The following is a 19,708-nucleotide window of genomic DNA, read 5'->3' as shown; positions in this document are numbered from 1 at the left end:
AGACTTTGATGTGTAACATTTGTGGAGTTACCGTTCAGTTTGAAGGCAACTTCAGTGATGCCAAGTCTGTTAACTGGAGCCAGTGTAAGCTGTGCTGCAATATATCTGAGTGAAGTTAGTGATTCAGTAATATATAATATACCTTTGTGGTCAGTGTATATTTACACCACACCTTTGGCAGTGTTCTTCGTGCTGAAGACATCCCTGCAGTCGTTTAAATAAAAGTCCAGACAAAAAATATGTCTCTTTGAGCTCGCTGTCTCTCAAATAAACCCATCCATACTTCAGAACTCTGAGGTCAGCATTCCATTGTTTAAATAGTGATCACCATGGGCAAATCATTTCACATATCTGAAATAAAGAAGACTAAAAAAAAAAAAGGCAAAATGGATGCATAAAAACTGCTGCAGCTCATACTGCAACTGCTACTGGAGGTGGCTGCAGCCCCAACAGACATCATTTACCATGCTAATGTCTAGTATGAAAGTGCAGTTTGCCCAGTGACCGCGATTCCACTGATGGAGAATGTGATTTCCTGTCAAATTCCAGATTCCACCTTAGCTGCCTTGTCGTGTACCTGATCCTGACAGGTGCAGAGCTCTATTTAATCAAGTGTTTCACATCACTCTGTTCAGAGCATCTTGCCTCACTTATCTGTAACTCCAGTAATGCAGTGGTAAATATAACTTTGACCTTCAGTTGGTGTCCATTAAAACAACCACCGTTATAAACGCAGACAATCACATTCTAGAGTTTTCTTGGAAGACAAAGGATACCTAATGATGATCACACATTAGACCTCCAACGATTACATGCATTTACTCTGTGTACAGTCATCACTATTGGAGCTGCTGTTTATGTGTGCCATCAGTTTTTAATTCATCTTATCTCCCTGAATGTGCTCCCTCCTTCTCCCTCTGTGGGTGAAGTGTCAAGGATGTAACATATGAATCCTTGCAGCCCAGAAGCATCAGTGGGTGGTCTGAATACACCTGAGCTTTCCTGTCTTATTGCAGCCCCTGAAGAGATGAAGGACATGTTTGCTGAAGAAAATGGACCTTTGAAAGGATACTGACATGTCTGCCTCATGTAAAAGCAGACCTACATCAGGGAGGCATCTAAGCATGTGTTGTGTGTGAAGCCCCTTGCGACATGCGGATATCCATGTGTTTGTAGCAACATGTCCAAGGTCCTCTTTCTTTTCCTGTGTATCTTATGTGTACATTAACACCTACAGTGTTATATATCCATACATGTTTGCAGCCACCCTCTGACGCTGCAATGATTAGGGTGCTTAATACAAGAAAGATTCCTATTTACCGTATGCATCTTGCAAACAGATGGCTTCATCTTCATCTGCTTTCTGTGACTGAATTATTCTACCCCTCACTTTCTGTGCTCTTCCTCCCCCTACTGGCAATGTTGCACATCTGCAAGCCTCTACTGGTTTTGTCCTTCACAGATCATAAATGTATCCATTTGTTACTGTAGCACCACTCTGGAAAGGGCACAGCTTAAAAAAAAAACACTGAGCTACAGCCAACCTTCCACCTTGTGAATACAAACAAAACAGCCTCACATGTGATGTTGGAGAATGAATATTTCTCTCAAGAGCCGTGCCTTTCAGGGTATGATAAAGGATTGAAAATACACTCAACAGAAATGTTTTAATTGTCCAATCAGTGATACAAAGGAAAATGCCTGTATTTTGTTCAGAACCCCCCCCCCCCCCCCACACACACACAAAAAAAAAAAAAATTGCCAGCATTTAATTGCCAGCATATACTGCTACTAAGTGTTTTGGGGGGTTATACCTGTGCATGAAACTTATTTTCATTTATAGTCATTGTAATACACTCACATTGATTTGTTGTCTTTAGTTATTAAAGTTATTCCTTTTAAAAGGATCATAAGCAACTGAGTCTTATTTTTCCAGCATGTTTCATGCAGAAGTCAGGCAACACTATAGGCAATTTAAAGTCTGATGCACCCAACCTGTTTGTCTTGTGGCTTTCACAGAAAAATGCACAAAGGGGATTCACAAACAAACTCCACAAAGAAATGATCAGGCCCAGTAATGAAACCTTAAATATTTTTTTTTACTTTAAGCTGTTAAAAAACATTCTAATTATATAAGCCAAATTCAAATCCTTGTGTAAGCTGATGTAATTGAGAATTTCAAACAGGGTAGGAAAATTGCCAGCAGCAGACTTAAGCACAAAAAAAAAAAAAAAAAAAAAAAAAAAAAAAAAAGGAACGGAGATATCTTTCCCAGTTGTGGAAAGGTCTAAAAACCTGCCTACCAACACTAAAGCTGTATGTGTGGGTAATAACTTCCAGTCTTATTGCAAAAAAGTAGCCATGCATTTCTTTTTTAACTTTGGACAGAATCAGGCTAGCCCCTCCACTTTCTATCCTTCTTCTACAAATTATCACTCTACAGCCTGTAGCCTACAGGTGAGTTGACTTAGGCACTGAGATCTCAGCATGCATTGATTCAGCATGCAAATTCTTAGCATGCATTCATGTGATGAATGTGATATTACAGACAGGAGTGTTTGTGGCTCTGATGTAAAGTCTAACAACTGCAGAGATTAGTAGTGATGGATTTTCTGTTCCCCCTCATTTAGCATGCTTGTGTCCTTGGTGGGCGTACCATTAACAGTTGACTTAGATGAATAAATGCCCACACAGAAGCGATGAACTACACTACTCCATGAAACACAAATATCTATCAATGACTGAATGAAACCGCATATGTATGTTAGAGTATTTGCTAACATAAATGCTTTTATTTATTAGCCATATTACTCATTTTCCAAACTGGCGATTGCTATACCACCAAAGTATGTGCAGAGTTGATGTTAAGACACTGCAATCAAGGTACTGAGGTGAGACTGATAGAGGACGCCACTCCGGTTGACCTACGCCATTTAATACTTATCATTACTGTGTAATTTCTGTGTCTCACTGGCTTTAATTGTGAATCATAAATTTCAGTGGGCACCTTAAGACATGTGTTCCTAGAGAACATACACACACCTGCTCATGATTGGCTGTAATATCCAGGCGGTAAATTTAATGGTCAGGCATACAATCAATCAGGGATGACAAAAGTGGAAATAAAGGCAGGAATAAAAACAAAAATCATAATTGCAGAGGAGTGAAGAATCATTTAACTACAGTCCTACTGAGGACCTACGCTACTCAAGTCAGTTTTGCCTGCTGCAGTGTAGATCAGTTGAGGTACAGTATGGTTTGTGTGAACATGTGGATATGCATGTGTCTATATTTGGGAGCTGTTGAGCTGCTAAAGGTTAGCTAAAGAGTTGTTTTGACAGCGCAGCTGATCTTAGAAGAGTAACATTGTGTGTCAGGGTTTGCTCTTAATTACCCTCAATCTGAACACCACTGTTTGTTTCACAAACTAATGACTTTGATGGGGATTAAGCGCTTGGCACTATGCTAATTAGCCCACTAGTACTCCCTGGGTATCCCAGTGTGAGCCCTTGACAAAAAGCCATCAACCAGGGGAAGGCACTGTTAGTTTTTCCTCAACCCGATCCGGTCTCTGACCTCCACCCCCGCCACACTCTCTCCCATTGTTCAGATATGTTGATGTGGGTGGTTAGACATTTAGTGGTCAATGAACAACATGCAGTTCTGTTCAATGGCGGAAGAATTATTCAGATCCTTTACTGAAGTAAACGTGTAATTTACATAATTTTACCATCCTGTTAAATAAAAGCATTGAAGTATAAAGAGTTTTTAAAAAACAGAGAGAACAAACTAAGTTTGTGTTGTTGGTTATTAGTACAGATGGTATACAACAAATCAAAAGAAAAAAAAATCAGGAAAAGAAGCTGCAAATTTCACAGGGAATAATCTACTCATTTTACACAAGTCCTGCAGTTACTGTATTCACAAGGATTATTAGTTGTTCTGTATTACTGTTATGCATTGAAATGTCCACAAAATGTGTCACTTATTCAGAGGTTGGGAGTTTACTCAGTGTCATATGAATTGGGGTGTCTCAAGGAAAGTTGAGATCTTTAACATTGGGTTGTATTTTATAAATATATAGACACAAGAAATGAAGTCAGAAATGAAAAAAATGAAGTCAGTTGTTTTTCCAGCTATTATTTTAGACCCTAATGAGTTGAGATGAGTGAAAACAGAACCATAGGTTCAATATGGGGTTTAACAATTTAATCCAGCAGAAATGTAACTGTTCAACAAACGAACAGAGTCAACGCATCAGAAAATTCACACTAACTGATTTTACATGCATAGCAGCTAACTCTAATTCTTCACTGATGTCCTGTTGGCAAACTAGCAAGACTTTGTCCAGGATGATGGACTGTATGTGTGTGTTTGTCCCAAGTGTGTTTTTTTTTTTTATCTGCCAAAGTCAATCCATCAGATATCAGGAGCATGTTATTAGTGGAGCTTTATAATGAAGCATTGATGAGAATTTTGTCAGAATCAATCAGTATGATGAAAAATTGGAAGGTGACCCAGGTTGAAATGGCTGTTTACAGTAGCTTCTTTGCAGGGCTCATTAAAAAGGGTATATTGTGTTAAAATGTCACTCATATATAAGTTGCTATCTCATATTCATTTTCTTGTATTGTAGTATTTCTCATTACAGTTTTCTCATCCCAAGTTGGCTGCCATCTGAAATCTGCAAATAATTACCATTCTCTGAATCATATCTTCCAGACATAACATTAACATACCAAGATTTTTCCACATTGTTCGGCTTCAGAAAAAAAAAAAGATTATGAGCAAAAGAAAAACATTTTCTCATTTCCATTCAGTACTTTGATTTAATTACAGCTGTGCTGTAGTCTAACCCTCAGGAGAGCCTATGGATTAAGCATCATAATTAAGCAAACCCACAAAAAACTGCTGCATCCACTTAGAAGAGTTCGAGCCAAAAGATCAAAACTGTGGGACTTAATTAAGCAATCAAAATGTTTTATGTCTTTTTTCTTTTTGATTTGCATATTGCTTTACTGTCTAAAAAGAAACAGCCATTTCCATTCTCATATCATCTAATTAAATTTAAATAGCTTACCTGTCTACACACAGTCTCAGAAATAGATGTTTCAAGTCATTAGTGAGAGAAACTGGGAAACAGATGAACATGTATAATTTTCTTTTTCACACTGCAAGTATGTAGCACTTTAGGGCCAGTGTAGCCAGTTTAATTGTGCAGATATTTTCAAGGTAAACATAGACAAAATATGTAACTTACAAATTCACAGTGAAAATGAATGCAGGAAGTAACTGAAACACATTAGCAAAGGTTTAAATCTGAGGCAACTGGATTTGGATGCAGATCCGTGAAGACGTTTTAACTCTCATCCAAGAGACGTCTTCTGTTCTGACTGACTGGAGGGGAAACTAAGGGGTGCATGAGCATAGATAGTTTCTATTATTTTCTGTATGCCGTTTTTGATTATATTATATATATAATATTATACTTTTTTTTTTCATTTTTGCCATGGCAGACATCTAAATTTAATATGGAATACCAACAGTGTGGTTTATTCTCTGTCGTTTGCACAAGAGCTGATACAAGTCTGCTGCTAGTTATAGCTGAATATGCAGAGAGCAAATATGAAACATGACAATGTGGTTCCTGACCAGGTTGCAGCATTTCCAACACAATGCTCTGGAGAAGGCCAAACTGCACTGCAGTTAGATAGCTCATAACCCAGGAGGACCCTCACCCTGAGGGTCTGGACGGCCATGAAAGCAGTGCAATCAAAGAACATAATTGCCATCACGCAACCATCTCTCTGGGTGGGAATAAGCTCTGTGGAGTTGGTACTTTGAAATTGTCGGCAACAATTATGGTACACTAACTGAAAGGATAAACTATTTTTTGAATATAACGTCTTTGTTACATTTGGCACCTGAAAATGCTCAACTTCCGCCATCTGTGCTTATATTTTTTTTTACATAATACATCTATATTTATTTGTAATTTGTATATAGGCCTGTTATGTTTTTGTTATTGATATATACTGAAATAATGACACTGAGTGCTCGTCTATTCTAGGAATGGGATCCTTCCTCTGTGACTGTGGTTTTTTTTATTATTTTCTCCTGTAAAATGAATTAGAGGGAGTTTTCCCTCACCAGATTAAAGTTCTAAGGACAGAGGGTGCTGTGTGCAGTACAGATTGTATAGCTGAGGTAGATTGTGATATTGAGCTATATGAATAAAACTGACTCGAATTTCTTTGCATTCTACTATGATGTAGAAAATCCACAGAATATTAAGTCCTGCCACAAACACACAGTACACAACAGCAACAGCTGTAACAGCCTGCCAAAATTGCTTTGCCACAAAAGATCTCTAGAGTACCTGAATTTGTTGTGCATGTTTATTTGTGTGGCACAATGAATGATATTAAAACAGGAGGAGGAAGGGTTTCACTCCCACTTTGATGTCTCTTCTCTCCCTGCTCCCTTTTACATAGACCCCATGACATCTGTGAAGAAATGCATTTTGTTGTTCTTTTCCCCCTCTTATCTTCAAGTTAGTTATTTTGTCTCATCAAAGCCAGCCCTTCAGTTATATTCACTGCTGTAATAGACTTATTATGTGAGCACAACAAGGTGGTGAATTCTATTTCTGGCTCTTCCTGTGAAATTCATATTCATTAATCGGAACTTTCTGTGAGGCTTTAGTTATACAGGTGACTGTCAATGAAGCACCATGCATGCAGAAGAACATGTGACGACTTAAAATTGGATAAGCCAGTGTGAATATGTTCGTATATACACTCACTACAGTATATGCACATAAATTCTTATTGTATAATTAGACAGGAAACATCACATCGACACGAGGATAAATGATTGAAATATCTCATTTGCTTAATGTATCCTTACAAAAAAGGTGGAGACCAACTTCAGTGCTATTGGTCTAATGAATTTGTATTCCATACACACACTGCAGCAGATAAGTCATTAAAATGCTTGGAAAGGGCTTCAATCACTTTAGGGTATAATTACATATTAAGAAATAGAATTTTACAAGTTGATGTATGTATTGGCAGGAGGGTTAAGACTTACTGATTGTTGCTGGTGTCTTCCTGTCTTCATTTGTTACTTGTTTTCACAGTTGCTCACCAAGGTCACTTGTAATATTTGAAGCTCCACTTTTCTGGGAAAAAATGTTTCTCATGCATCCAACAATGGCAGGTATAAATGAACATCTCCACTGACAGCAGATGTCAGAGTTGAAGACATTTCTCCACTACTCATGAGATCAAGAAAATGTGGGTTTGCAGTCTTTTAAACCTCTGGTAAAGTTGTTCACACCAGGATGTCACATGTTGAGAGCGGTTAAGGTGACAAACTTGTGACATGTTTGCTGGGTCAGTTAAAGTGTAAACTGTTGTGCAATAATATGGAGCCAAAAGCCAAAAACAGAGGGTCAATCAGTCCATTTGGTCACAGGGTGGTATGAATGAAGCATCAGCAGAAGACAACACAGGCTGGTATATGTAGTGAGAGGTTGATTAGGGAATGAGATGCAGGCGAGGAGCTGGGCGGGGATAATTGAGCAGAGCAGAGCAGATGATGGGTATGGACAATGAGGGGGCCTGGAGAAACTGACATGTGGCTGGAAATGAGGGACAGTGAGACAGACTGTGACACATTCCCCAAATGATGTCCTGCTGCCTCTTAGGATGATCCTACACAAAACAAGTGGATATAGATAATTGGTGGATGGTGTTTAACTGAAGCCACAATTTCATTCTAACCACAATTTTAACCCATTTAAACAGAATTTGTTGGATTCAAATTTCTACACGAGTAAAAGTACATATTATTACTAGCAACAAAAGAAAATGCAGGTTATTATCTTGCAAAACAAAAATCAAAAATAGTATTTTTCAAGCTACTGTGTAAGTTTTTATCATTCTAATTAACTCACAGAAATCCACTAACCATATAATTTGTTCACCTTTTCACCTTTCTTTGGAGTAGGATGTGGTCAGCGTCTGTGTTTCATGTTTAGGCAACAAAAACATGTTGGCTGTGGTTAAGAAAGATTGTGGTTTTGGTGGCACAATAGGTTATTAACACTGTGGATTTTTCTTTTTTCTTTTTTTTTCAATATTTAACCACATCCACAATCTTACCAGTGACTGAGAGAGCAGTAAGAAATATATCATGCTTTAAATGTTACAAACTGATATTGTATTGCAAGAGCAGTACTGTATGTGTTCAGAATGAGAATTTTATGATGTTCATTATGTTAGTGAAATTAATTTTCTGTTGCATATTAACAGTGTAAAATATAATTTCTAGGAGCCTGAGTTGGTGTGTCAGTCAGTAGAACTGTTTCATCTCAATATGACTGATAACCCAGTGGGTAAAATATCTGTAGTAATCTTTTCTGTCTGTTGAAACTTCTGCATGTTAAGTGAAGCCAATATAACTATTGGAAGTGAGAAAAAGAGATTTTGATATGTGAACACACCTCTGCTGTTTATAAAGACCATGCAGCCAAACACAGTGTTGAGAATGCTTAAAGTAATAACAGTAAATCAGACTGGAAGCCACCAGATGCAAACAGTGCAATTTATTATTTGCTCAAGGGCACTCCCATCGAATAAAACACTTTAGGTGCAAAAAACAAACATAAAAAAGTTATACAGGTAGTCCGAAAGATTCTTCGTCTGTCACGCTGCCTGAGGAAGCGTGGTGAGGCTGTACAACACAGCCATATGATTTATTGTTGTATAAGTAATATCCAATGAAAACTTTTCCAATCATGGTCATTTACAGGAATATTTTCTAGTTTTATATGTAGCAGCCTAAAGGCGGTGAGCAATGGGATACTTTTGAACAGCTGTGCAACAGAATATGTGGCTGCTCACCTGGAAAGAAAAAAAAACTTTGTTTACCGGGTAACCAAGTGTTAAGCAGTGTATTCTCAAGTAGCCTACTCCATGTATACTGAGGCATATGAGCTTCTTTCTTTTGTTGCAGGTGAGATGCCTTGACAAAAGAGATTTTTTTTATCCTAAGGCAATGCTGAGGCTGAATGTGTTGCTGCAAACTGTTGCTCTTAATTGTCATAAGAACCAAACGCCCTATGGTGTTGTTTTTCATTCTTCGTGTGTCTGCATGCAACTGAAATTAACTCGGCTTAACAGATCAACAAAACAAAGAGGAAAAACCACTCCTCGTACAGTCGCACATTTCATTCTCCAGTGCTACAGCTCGCCTCCTTCGCGGTGTTTTGTATCTACAGGAAGGCAGCGAGTCCAGGAAACAACATTTGAGACTCCGCCCAGTGACGCGGGCTTTTGTGGGCGTCGACTAAACTCCACTCGGACCAATCGGGATTCACGGTGAAACTTTGTAAACAACTCTTACACGCTGTTTTAAAGCTCCTCTGCTGTTTTTACTACGACGAGACGCGACGCCGCTGCAAGCAAAGTGACCCAAAAGTGGCCAAAAAAAAACACAGGTGAGACAGAGTTGTGTTTGTTCGCAGTTTAAAAAAAAAAAAAAAAAAAAAAAAGTTATACGAAGTGCTCGCGTGCTACGTGTGTGTACGCGCGCGCCCTGCGTTTGTATCGGCGTCCTCGTGACTCGTAGTAACAGCGGCGCTGGTGCAAAAACAGCTGTCATGTAGAGTAATGATTAAAGAGGAAAACCGTGGAGTTTGGTGTTAGTCAGCGTGTGTGTTTGTTTATATGAAATGAAAAAATGATTATAACTTTAGAGGTTGCGTCAGTGTGCCGAGTGACGTCGCCACTATATTGTAAAAACGTTAAATTCCTGTCACGGAGCCAGCTGGGGAGAAAAATCTCTGCCAGACTTTTACTGCCTGGTTTGTTTGAAGTTTGGCTGAAAGAATGATTCGTCATTTTAGGAGACGTGTTTATGACAGTTTGTCATTAAATTACACTTTAATTCAATAATAGTCTTTAATGGTGGTGATGTTCCCAGCTCAGTGGACATGAGTGAGTCCTTAGTGCTTCCCCCCTGCGCCTGTCAACGTTATTATTATTTTTTTTTTAAAAAGGAGATGTATTTAAAGGTAGAAAATGGACTATGGAGAGAACTTGGCGGTTTAAACTTAACAAGCCTGTGGTTGACTTTCTGAGTAATTTAAGGGAGCAGGCTAATGATGGAGCAGAGTTCATTGAAAATCACCTGTGATTAGATAGCTCCGCAGAGTCAGTATCAAGGAGTTGCTTTGTCCTGCTCTTAAGTGTGAGACAAGAAAATGTGACAATCCATCACCATAGCGGGTAGGTTTGACACTGACAGGAGAAAATGTTCATGTTAATGTCTTCAATTATGTTTTTAAAAGCACTTTAGAAGTGCTCCAGAAACTGCTGCTTTTCTGTACTTTTCTACAGGCTTCTGTCTATATGCCATTCCTCTTCTTGTCTCTGAGCTCCAGTGGGGCTGAAAGTGTACTGTGAATGTGTTTTTGTATTTTGTTGTCTGCTGTTCTACTGTTCGTCTGAACAGCTTGCTATAAGCTACGATAGTCTATTCTGAACGGATGTGGGTACAACTTTCGTTGTGGAACGTCAACATCTGCATGCTCTGTGTTCCCTCAGCACGCCCACCTCAGCTGCCCGAAGGAGGGGTTGAGGAAGAAGGGGGAGGAAAAAAGCTTCCTGTCAGAGTAGCTGAGAGAAACTGAATTGACTGTAGATTTGGCACAGACTCATACCTTGAGGGAGGGGAGTGGAGTGATTCAACTACTACGTGCAATCATGGCTTTCTTCATTGCAACTAATCTGAAAACATGACACAGTGTGTGTTTGTGGTTTGGACAGTTTCTTCTGAGTTTATTTCGTCTTGATTGCACCATGGTCTTTGTCAGTGGGTTTCTATTTTGAAGAACTATATCTCTGTCACTATTAGACAAAAAGCCTTCAGAAAAAAAGCTTAACAGGCAGTTTATAGTCATCCCCAAAAGTCCTTGGACCATAAAACACTTAGTGGTGTTTTTGGCTCTGTCACTGGCAGCTTTTGGCTTCTTGATATGGTATTGGATGTAAAATGACTTTGTGGCGAAGAAGTTAAAATGTAAACATTGAGCTTTAGCTGTGATGATACTGAAATCATATTGAATAAATCACTCCAAAAAGAAGAATTTGCAGTTAGGAAGATTTCACAAGATATTTTTCTTGAACTCATTCAGCTGCTTACTCTAAAGTGCTAATGTTGTAAGAGCAGTAGATATAAAGCAAAAACAGATGGAAAATCATTTTAAAAATGTACTTATCAAATATCAAATATCAAATTTAGCATTTCTGTCTATATGCAGAAGAACGATGTATACTGTAGTTTCATGGTGACCAGTTTCCACATATTCTTTTAGGTTCCTCCACTGTCACATTGATGTGAACTACAAACTTCATCCAGTCATATCACGTCCAAAATAATACAAATATGCAGCTAAAATAAATTCTTGTGGTCAGTTTACTTTTGCAGTCCTCTCAGAAAAGCTAACGCACAGTTCTCACTTTGCTCATTGTGGTCTGGCAAAGCTCGATAGGCAGATGACTAGATGATTAACATTTCTGTCCTTGACTTGCACATAAACCTGTCACACATATACTTGATTGGATTAGTAGTCACACCACTTACTGGACTGTCATTTGTCTTTACATCTGAAAAATATAATTAGTATGGTGATTATTTTCTCAATTAATCGATTAGTTGTTTGGTTCATAGTTTTAGAAAACGTCAATGTGACTACAATGAAGCCAAAATCTGAGAATTTTAACATTTTTTACTTTGAAAATGGCTCACCAACTTATCGTTGCACTTCTAAAAATGTTGTGGTGGGAAAGGCCCTTTCACCAGTTTTGGAGATTTAAGAGACAGCAAGTCACTATCAAAAACTCCCCATACGTCACTGATTGGTCAAACACATCTAACAGATTCAAATCTATTTGTGGAAGTTGAATCTTGTAATGTGTGAGCGTGAAAAGCAAGGTGTGGTCAGCATGAATTCAAAGAATATTTTCATATCTCATCATGTGTAGACCTCATGTGGTTTTCCGTGAATTTTTTCAGTCAGCCTGCGTGCCAGGAATCACAAGTAATGATGACAACTCACAGTGAAGTACGTTTTGTTTGTTTTCATGTTGAGCTGCTCACACCGAAACCAGGGGTGCTGTCTTACATGAAACCCATTGACGTCATCACTTCCTGTCACACTACCTAAACACAAACACAGCATTTGTCAGCAGCAGTGACAGACAGACCGCAGTATTTTGGTGGTTGCTTAAAATGCACAATGCAGTCATGCTGAGATGCTGTAGTCTTGATGAAAACGAGGGTCAACTTTATTTGCTTGGTGATTTCACAGGAAAACAGAGTTATAAAAATGTAATTATTAGAAAAAGTGGCCAAGCTTCACTAAGGACAAAAAAAGAATTGACACAGTGGGAAAAAAAAGCAGAACAGTGTTTATTCATGCAATGGACATATTTCAGTGTCAGAAAAGTGAGTTGTGATAAAGAGTGTGCATGAGTCACCAGGTTGCCACATCCTAAGTAAAGAAGTAAAGACAAATAAAAACCCGCTGGCAGTTTTAGTGATAAGCATCTCATGCCGCTTTAGAGTTACATTATTTACATAATTCTGCAGTTCTGCATTAAGTGATGAAAACCTGGGTATAAATGACAACTCCTGTCATAGTAGCACATGCTGTTAGGCACCATTAAACTTTTAGGCATTCAGTATTTTGTAGAAATTCTGTATTCATCACTGGAGGACTTTTTTTTTGTGTGTGCAGGAAATCATACGCTGAAAACCAAAACTTGGCAGCGAAACCACTAAAGCTGTAGTTTTCTCTTGTTACTGCTCACTAAGCGTAGGATGTGGGGTTGTGCATAGAGCCTGCCTTTGAGACACAAAGAATACTGATATTGGTGAATAAACTTGTGTCAGTCTATGAATTTGAATGAATGAACACTTCTTTAATCGATGACTGCTGGGTTGTTTGGCAGTGCAGCAGGAGGATGAGGAGGAGGAAGAGGAGACAGTGCAGTGAGTCTACTATAGATTTGGATCAGGGTCAGCTTTGAGATTTTGCAGCTGCTCTGCAGGAAAAACATCCTGGTTTGGCAATGCTGAATTTGCCAGCTTACATACTGCAAGAATGCTGTCACATTAAAGGTCCTGTGTCAAATGAACCATCCGCATGTTATGTCACAGCCATTCATATGTTTATTTCTGCTTCTGCAGCTCAAAAAGCAATTTCCGGCAATTTAACATGCATTAAGTGCACATACACATGCCAGCCAAAGGAAATGGCAAATTTTTTTCATAACTCTGTAATATAAATATACTGACTGCAACACAGCTTTTTCTGCAGCATTTGTTTACTCAATTTTTTTTTCAGCTTTGCATTATTAAAATCAGCACAATGTGTAACTTTGTGTACTCGCTGAGGCTCGTCATGAGATGAGGTGATCAGTGAAGTAGAAATGTCACTTGTTTTCCCTTTTTTTTTGCGGTTCTTGTTACAGTAAGTCCCACACTACAGCTGTTTTAGGTGTTTCTCTGATAGGTGCATCAGCTGCTGACATTTCAATGTTGTGGCATGGAAAATTCCCCTGTGTACTAACATCAAGACATGTCAACACATTTCCCTGAGGTACACTCAGAGTCATTATGTCGTGAAGTCTGCCAGATGGACTTTTTTATTTTCTTATTTAAATGACTTCTTGTGAATTCTATATTTAAAGTGATCTATACATAAGTTAGATATTGCAGATATATACATGTAGCTATACATAAAAACAATAATCCATAAACACAAAAAGTAAATTTCTTAAAGGTATTTATGTAGACAGATTCTAGTATATTATATAAACATGTGGTGTTAGTATTGTGATAGAATAAGATGAATTTAATTTAAATGTTTTATTTGCTTTTAATATAAATAGGATATTCAGGCTAAATAAATAACTTTTTTTTTTTTTTTTTTTGCTTTAGGTAGTACATCATAATTTGATGAAATACCATAATGAGCTTTTGCACTTCTGTTTATTTTTACAGGACTGTTCATTGGAACAGATTATAGGTCCCAATGTAATCTTTCACTAATATTTGCATGTAATTTTGAAGCAGTGCTAAAACAATGGTGTCTTTTTAATTTTACTGCAGAAAAAGCTGTATGAGAGTAACTTTTCCCCTTGAGCTCTTTGGATTTTAATTCTGCTGTTTTCAGTTGTTTGTTGACTCGCTTGAAGAGAACATAATTAATGTGGCAATGATGTCTAGGGTGTCGTTCATAAATGCTAAAACTCTGACCTCTAGTGGTCAAGAAAGGTTGTACAATATAGGTCATCCTATAATTGAACATCTATTGCCTCTGTCATTAACTTGATCTATACCGATCAGTACCCCCTCTTGTTGTATGTGTAATGCGAATTTAAGAAGATATAGTTGACGCACATTTGTCTGGCTATCACTACAACAATGTTTTATCACCTTTGACTTTCAAAAGACCGTTCATTTATGATTCCATATGTAGTAGAGTAGATGGTTTTCAAGAGCTTCCTAATTCTAAAGTGACCTAATCGCATACAGCTTTATATAGCTATCATGAAATAACATAATAATCATTATCAGATTAAAAAAAATTGATTTCAATATCATATTAGTGTACCTCAGTAAAACTGACATGTGTTGACTGATTAACTGCAAAAACACTTGTTGGATTTTATAATTAAATGTATGGCAAAATGAACCCATTTATTTTAATCTCTTCAGATATTTGCATGGCATCATTTTTAAACTGCCTTAGGTATATTTTCTGAAACAGTATTTTAATAAAACTAAAACAAAAAAAACCTATAGTGAATTATTATTATTATTATGATTATTATGATTATTATTATTATTATTATATGTATGTATACTATCACTGTTAGAAAATGTTGGTATTGCACTTCAACACTGTTGTTCTCTTACATCACCACTAGAGAGCAGAAAAGTCATGTTCATCATGGTTTTATGTGACAAGAACATCTGTAGGCTTCAGTTTAGACTTAACAAAGAAGACCTTTTCCTCCACCTTTGAAAAGAATGAACATACTTTGTTCAAGATCCCTTTTAAATGTTAAATGTTTAAAATCTAACAAGCAGCCATTGAAGAAGTTTGCTTCAATAAAGTGCAGTTTTAAATTCACAAAACTTTCATCTAATTAATTAACTATTTAATCAAAGCATTTGATGCCATCTTTCTGTACATTAGAGATACTCAGTGCTGTAGCTTAATACCCGGCCTTAATCAACTTGTACAGATCAATAATTAAGTCAGTTAAACTAGTACTTACTATGCCTGCCAGTGGATTGCTACCCCGCAGTTAACACCAAATCAATAAATATCTTAAAGGGCTTTTTCAGTAAAATGCTCGCCACTGTCTACCACAGACTTAATTCCAGAGTTGCCAAATGATGTTTGTTGTCTAATGAATACTAACAACCCAAGAGATCCAAGTAAAGTCAGGTATTTTGATGGGATGGTTTGGGTATGCATAGTCACTGTGGTACCTACATCAGATGGCAGACGGCCAGGCTGACCACTGTCTACTGTGGACAACTGACTATTGATAAGTACCTCATACAACAACACTTCAAAATCACTTTAAACGCAGCAGTCAGCTAACACAGCCTTAAATGTCTAGCATTAACAATAGGAAACAGACATGAAGACATGAAGGGAATGTAAAAGATCCAACTAAAGGCAGAGAAAGTGCTAACAAGCTAGCTCCCCTGCTTAGGCCTGCTTCTCTTTGAAGTCAAGCTACATGGCCTTCTGTAGCCGCCCATGACCCACAGTCTGACCTCAACTTGGAAGTTTATACTAGAAGCAAAACCAATTCAGAGTGGGGCTCCCAGAGAGGTGTGTTCGTGAGAGAGACAGAGAGAAACAAACACAGATAAAAAAGGTAAGAGGCCAATTAAAGACAGAGAGCCCTTTTCAGAATACTCATATACTGTAGGAAGGATGTAGTATTTTCAAACTCCAAACATCTCTCAGACCGAAACCCCACAGTGAAAAGAACTGAGCCATATTGTTGCTTGGTGTTATTCCTTCATTTTGTGTTCTGAATCTCATGTGTAATGTGGCTCAGGATGCTGGGGAGTCACTTGAAGGTTAGTGGCTGTGTGTGAAATGGTGCATTTTAATTGAAAGTAAACTTCCCTTGGTGAAGAGTTTCCAGTGAAAGGTGAGTTTTGTGTAGTTTTATGTACACTAGACTGTTATCACATTCATTCTAGTGTGTTGGCAGATAATGAAGAGAACTTGGAGTTTGTGTTTAAGGAAAAGTTATGAATGAATATAGCTACATGGGGAATTCTGCTCTATGCTTGTATGCATCATCATATCCTCAATTACGCTCTAGCTTCAGATCTGCAGCTCAGTGGTGCCTACACAGTTGGACACACAAACTTACATACAGCACAGTACTCACCCACGCTTCCTCTGAAGAATCACACATAAACACACACTCACTCTCATCTCTACAGTGCATATGCACAGAGGTTCCAGTGTGTGGGATTACAGGAGGAGAAACAATCCGAGTTCCCCAGCTAACTGTGTTTATCCAGGCTGGTGGAGGAGGCCTCTCGCTGGGTCGCCTCAGTCCACCTCCGAGCCCCCGCTGGCTCCAGCCTCTGTTGATCTAGACATTGTGGACTATTTTCAACCCTGGGGCGATGCTGTAAGCTGTGTTTAGTTGGCCTGCCTTATATATTTTTTCTAAAACTGTGTGTTTTGTATGTGTAGATGGGCCCACGTGGCTGTGTCCATCAAAGTCAAAATCAGAATTGTAAAGAAAAACAATTTCTGTTTGTTTTCTGTCTAGTACTGCACATGTAAGTGCATGCAAGTTCAGTGTTTCACTATGGGAATCGCTTCTGGCGAGACCAATATGGAAGCTCCACTGACACAACGTCTGTCTCTGACAGACAGGTCGACGTGTGGGGAAGGCCCCGCCCCCTCTATATATGTACGGTCGATGCCCCGTCTAAGCCGTTCTCACTTCCTTCCTCAGAGGAATTACAAGAGCTCCTTCAGTGCATCCAGTTGTCAAGTTGGTTGCTAGCTTAACTGCTATCAGATGTCCCGTTAAGGGAAACGTTGCCTAGCGCAGCACGACAGACTCTGGACTGTGCTGACGGTTATTTACAATTGGATTGCGGCCGCATTGTGGCGAGCTTCCCGACAGCTCACCAGGTGCTCACCTACCGGGTGTGCTGCTAGCTTCAGGCTACGTTGACTCGAGCTCGGCTAGGTGCTCACATTAGCTTGTGTGCCACCATCATTCGGAGGACAGTTAACACATAGCGGCATAGTTACGCTCACACCGACTATATACCTCAATAAAAATTTTAAACTAGGCTGGCCCCTGGTACCACATTTCTCCCCCAGCTGGCATGCCTGTCCCCGCAGCCCCCATCATAGGAGCCGGGCAGAAGGAGGGGAAGGGCTCTTCCTGCATGGACATAGACATAGACATGGAGGTTCCAACGAGGGACCTGTACGACGGGAAAAGGCTCCCTCCGACCCGCCCTCCGGCCAAGCAGCTTCTCCCAGCGGTCCTGGCTTGCATGGCCGAGATGAGTCGGTTCTGGTCGACCCTATTCAAGAGCAAGGTAACCACACAGGGCTACTCCAAGCTAGAGGTGCATGGCATGGCGAAGCTCGGGCTGGCCGAACCCTGGCTGTGGAGCCTTCACTGGCCTACCACCTCCATCTGAGCTGCCGATCTATCTCATATCCCTGCCCGGTGAAACGGAGCATACAGCAGCGGGTGTGTAGTCGTGCTGTTGTTGGCAGCGGGTGTGCTGTCAGGCTGTTGGCTTATTAAGCGGAGATTTTGGAGGAGATGGGCCATCAGTTGTATTCGGGGGTTCTGAACCCAGTGCTGTGGGACAGAATCTGTGTGGTGAACGACCTCCTCCTGCGCTCCTCCCGCGGAGCTGTGCAGAAATGCCACTCTCCCCAACCCCCGGGGGTGGGAAGAAGCGGTCTACCTGGCGCACCATGCCCCTCGTCACCTGTTCCTCCTCCGGCAGTTCAACAAGTGTCACCAAGCACCTGTTGTTCACTACAGCCAAGAGCTGTCCCCCCTGTTGTCATCAAACACCGGACAGGGTTCATACCTCCTCCTGGCCACCAGTGGGCGCCATCGCCCTTCTGGAGAGAGGGTCCCTGGCGGCTCAGGTGGAGAAATGGCGCGAATGCGCAGTGAATATATTGGTCATGTTGTCTGTTTCCCGGGGATACAGACTTCAGTTTGCTACAATTACACCGAGATTCAACTGTGTTTTGATGTCAGTAGTAGAGGGCGAAGCTGCACGGGTGTTACAGAACAAACAAAATTCGCTTTTACTCAAAAGAGCGATCAGACTGGTCTTGATTGAGGAGAGTCAACAGGGATTTTACTCCCGTTACTTCTTCATTCCAAAGAAAGGAGGATCACCGGGGACAGCGGTGCAGTTCAGACTGTGTCTATGGCTGTTGTTGCTAATGGCATCGCATTGTCAGCATCGGTTGCACCGTTAGGTGTGGATGCGCTGGCGAAAAGAACGTTGGTTTACTTAATCTAATACCTGGTTCTTTGATAACAGAGTTAGTTAGGAGTTCACCAACAATTCCCTCCTTGCATGTATGAGGGAAGAAACCGATAAGAATGGCCCGGGCGGGGCGGTGAACCGTGGTATATAGAGGGGGCGGGGCCTTCCCTACACGTCGACCTGTCTGTCAGAGACATACGTTGTGTCATTGGAGCTTTCGTAATGGTCTCGCCATTCCCATAGTGAAACACCTCACTCTGTTATCAAAGAACCAGGGATTACGTTAAGTAACTTAACGTTTCACCTGGTTAATTGGTGTTGACACAAGATAGTTACAGTATAGTGCAATCATTGCATTTTGTCCACCTACAGTAAGTGGTTGCAGACTGTGTTCACTTAAAGTACACACACACACAAGTCTGAAGAAATGTTTCATACCAGTATTTGCATAAATGGTGGCAACACTGGAATATGAGACAGGATGCACGTGTAAATGTTAACCCTCTCTGACACTCTACCTCCCGGTATTGAAGAAATTGCTCTTTTTCTTGGGGGTAATTGGCCTTTCCTCCTCTGACTTGTCACATCAAGATCAATGGCTTAATTTGTGAAGGCATGTGGCCCTAAACTGCTTAATTAGAACAAATAAATCCTCCAGATTGGGTAAAGGTCACCACTAAAGTTAGCTGGTATATCCAGTCAATTCGACTGACTGGTATCCTTTTATGCTTGCTGCTTCTTGCACCTATCTCAATACATCGGGTGGATTATTAAAGGCTCCAGCCTTTGTGTGTGTGTGCGTGTGTTTCATTAGCCTCAGAAAAAAAGAAATGTAAAAATAGGCTTCCAGATCATAGATGTGTGTGCCTGGGTTTACATCTGCATGTCTTTCTATTTGTCTGCATGTGTGAAACCACAGATGAGGCTGTAATAATGTTTTTGTGGTTAAACAAGGATTCTTCACCTAAATACTTTTTCTCTCTTCTTCCCACACTTCACTGCTCGTCTGTCTGTTTCTGGACACTCCCCATTTGACTTCTACTCTACTGTGTCTCTCCAGAACAGCTGTAATTTCTGTCATTTCATTTTTTTTACTATG

General features: G+C 39.7%; 2 long non-coding RNA genes across 3 annotated transcripts in view; one reads left to right on the top strand and one right to left on the bottom strand.

Moving 5' to 3' along the window:
• LOC113744173 (uncharacterized) overlaps nt 1-7,480 on the bottom strand; it is a 56,526-nt gene extending 49,046 nt beyond the window's left edge. The window contains exon 1 of the long non-coding RNA XR_003461320.1: nt 7,093-7,480. This is a non-coding gene — a long non-coding RNA (uncharacterized LOC113744173). The remainder of the gene's footprint in view (nt 1-7,092) is intronic.
• Nucleotides 7,481-8,942: 1,462 nt separating this feature from the next.
• Nucleotides 8,943-19,708, top strand: part of LOC109142943 (uncharacterized) — a 104,260-nt gene continuing 93,494 nt past the window's right edge. The window contains exon 1 of one of the 2 annotated variants that reach the window (XR_002043096.2): nt 8,943-10,295. This is a non-coding gene — a long non-coding RNA (uncharacterized LOC109142943). The remainder of the gene's footprint in view (nt 10,296-19,708) is intronic. The other variant, XR_003461330.1, reaches the window with a different exon arrangement.

Source organism: Larimichthys crocea, chromosome XXI (genome assembly GCF_000972845.2).
Source record: "Larimichthys crocea isolate SSNF chromosome XXI, L_crocea_2.0, whole genome shotgun sequence".
NCBI lineage: Eukaryota > Metazoa > Chordata > Actinopteri > Sciaenidae > Larimichthys > Larimichthys crocea.
This window is presented reverse-complemented; position numbering and strand designations above follow the sequence as displayed.